Source organism: Elephantulus edwardii, unplaced genomic scaffold, assembly GCF_000299155.1.
Source record: "Elephantulus edwardii isolate Elephantulus edwardi_28Jun2011 unplaced genomic scaffold, EleEdw1.0 scaffold00042, whole genome shotgun sequence".
NCBI classification, from domain to species: Eukaryota; Metazoa; Chordata; class Mammalia; order Macroscelidea; family Macroscelididae; genus Elephantulus; species Elephantulus edwardii.
In genome coordinates this window covers 8,330,259-8,333,222 of record NW_006399792.1, presented here as the reverse complement: position 1 = coordinate 8,333,222, position 2,964 = coordinate 8,330,259, and the positions used below count along the sequence as shown (strand labels likewise).

At 41.9% G+C, this 2,964-nt stretch overlaps 1 pseudogene; it reads left to right on the top strand.

The window, feature by feature from the left end:
- Positions 1-1,068: 1,068 nt before the first annotated feature.
- Positions 1,069-2,964, top strand: part of LOC102845134 — a 50,326-nt pseudogene continuing 48,430 nt past the window's right edge.

Below are 2,964 nucleotides of genomic sequence, written 5' to 3'. Positions count from 1 at the left end.
ACTGCCTCCTGGTCCAAGTATAAGTTTCGCATTAGAACGATCAAGTGTTCTGGGATTCCCATTCTTCTCAGAGTCAGCCATAGTTTGTTATGATCTACACTGTGGCTGGATAGTATCATGTAAATCAGGGTGTGTTAGTCTGTCCACAAAGGGATTGGCTAGTCTCACTGTTCTAGGTTTAAAATGAGTGGGCTCAGTGGCAGAAGTTTGAGAACCTCAGTATTTGCAAGGAAGAGGAAGAAGGGAAAATAGTGCACATTTTGCAGGGCTAGAGATTCCTGGGCCAGCCAGACCAGATCTTTACAATAGTAACAGCAGTCTCAGCAGGGAACCAGAGATAGACAAGAGAAAGAGCTGACTTGGGAGTGCTACTTCATGGACTCAGAGCCAGAGGCTTTCACCCAAGCTTGTTGGAGGACAGAGGGAAGGCATGATAACTAGCAGGAGTAAGAGAATTCTGTAATACTGATCTAAGCTGTGAAACTGAAGGGCAAAGTGTCTGCAGCTACACTTGTGGAGCTGTCTGGACTAAGGGATTGTATCCTGCTGCCAATCTGAATTCTAGCCATGTAACTTCCCTAATAAACCCCATTACTATGAGTGTGGTTTTCTGAGGTCTGCATGGTCATGACAATAGATTTCAGACCCAGCAGAGTAGGAAGACTGGTGTTGGAATTAGTAAAAGTAGGTGCAGGAATGTGGGAGACCATGTCTCATCTTAAAAGAATTCATTTTGTTCTGTGGATATTGTTGGTGGGGACAGTTTCCCCTTGTGGAGTCAACAGAGGTCAGTCTCTGCCAACCTCATGCTGCCTACACTCATTTTACAATCATTCTTCCCACTATCTCTCAATGATTCTTGCTGCTGTTCTTCCCGCCATCCTCTCCCTTTCTACGTTCTGAGTTTTATCCGTGGACACATACTTCTTTTATAATCCAGTGTGGTTGACTTTTCTAAGGATTGAGTGCCTCCCTGGTGTAACTGCTCACTTTAGTTGTGACACGGGGCAAGTTCAGTGCCAAGCTCAAAGGGTGGCTAAGGGCCATAATCTTAGGAGTTCTATCAGAATGGTTTTTGCCACACCAGTAAGTCTGGTCAGTATTTTGACTTTCTTCTACTGTGATCTGTTTTGGAGTGGTCAGCAATGGTAGTTAGCTACTGTCGATTTTTTTTTCTGGTCTCAGGGTCTTGGAAGTTAAGGATTTTGAGGTCCATTGGTGTTATAGTCTAATTGCTTCCATACATTCTTTACTCTTCCATGCTTCTGACAGGAAGAGATCAATAAACAGTCACACTTTGGTTCACTACTCTTAAGGGTTTGTTATACAAAAAGTCATGTTGTTGTGTATAATTGAGTTAGAACTGACTCAATGCTGACCCTCCTGTGAGTTTTCAGAAGAAGTAAATCACACAGAAGAAGACTGCCCATCTTTCTCCTATGGAGCAACTGGTAGTCTGGAACTGCATGCCTTTGGATTGGTAGAGCAATTCTTTACCACTAAGCCACCAGTGTGTGAGTTGGAGCCCATCTGACAGCAACTAACAATGGTATTTTGGAGTTCTGGTTAGTGTGGAGGCTTCGTACTTAGTGCAAATCTACAGAGACATTCTGTCTCAGAAAACCACTGAGGTACTTTTAGGCTATTGGGAAAATCACTATCATGTGAGCCAACATTTGTGATACAACTTAATAAAACACAATAAGAAATGTATTAAAAGTTGTTAGGATGAACAACTTTTTATTTTTTTATTTCGCAAACACTATGTGGAAAAATTACTTGACAACAAAATATTGTTTAAAAAAATCACCTGACGAGTTGTTTAAAAATACCATATCTCTGATTCAATTTGTCTGGGAAGGAACTGATGAACCATTGATTTAATAAGCACCTCAACTACTCCTTAAGGAAGGGTTGGTAAAGGGGTGAGGGAGATCAAGGAAAACACAGAGAGGTTAAGGGAAATACACAGCAGCAGCATTGCATCATGTGATTGCTTTAGTTATTTTTTTTGTGATTGTTTCTGAATCTAAATCATATTTCACTTCCCCTCCCAGACACTAATTGCTCTGTGAACTAAATCGAAACAAGGACAAGAATCCTTTCATCCGGTTGCCTGGCTTCATTCTGGCATTTTACCTAGTTCCAAAGCAGGAGGGCTTCTACAGACGTTTAGAAGGAAACAAACAAGTTAGAGAGGAACTCAATAGGTAGGAATCTCCAAAGGTGAGACCGAAGACTGAAAACCACAGGGGCATCCGCAGGACCAGGGAGAACAGGTATAACTGGCAGAAGAACTCTCATTCCCTTCACGTCAACAGGGGATAGCTGATCCTTCCCTGGGTTTTCAGAGGCTGTGAATCACACTGGAGGAAACTGCCCATCTTTATCTCCAGGAGCAGCTGATGGATTTGAACTGCCTGCTTTGGGGTTGGCAGCACAACCCTTTACTCAATGGATCAGCAGAGGAAGTGATAGAAAAATGCATCATGAAGACACATTCTTAACAAAAAATTACTACTATAATGAAACAATTCTTAAGAAAAATAGTATGGGGGGGAGGGCTGGGTGGGGAGAGAAGTGCAACAATGAATGAATGGAAATCCAAAATCTCTGTAAATGTTCATTAAAATTACTAAAAAAAAAAGAAAAATAGAAAATTAGGCCAAAGTAAAGAGCTCTGGCAGCCTAGTGGCAAGAAGCTGTGCTGCAATCTCAAAGTTATACTAGGATTGAATCCAATAGCTGCTCCATGGGGGGAAAGATGAGCAGTCTTCTCCCGTGTGATTTACTGCCTCTGAAAATCCACCAGAGGATCCAGAGGGTCAGTTTCAATTTGAGGACACATCACACCAACAACATGCTGAAGTACTTTTTAAGAGATTTCCAAAGCTAAATATTTCTCTCGGGTATGAACTGTAGCTTAAACTTCTTGGCTTAAGCATCTCTCTCTCTCTCTCTCTC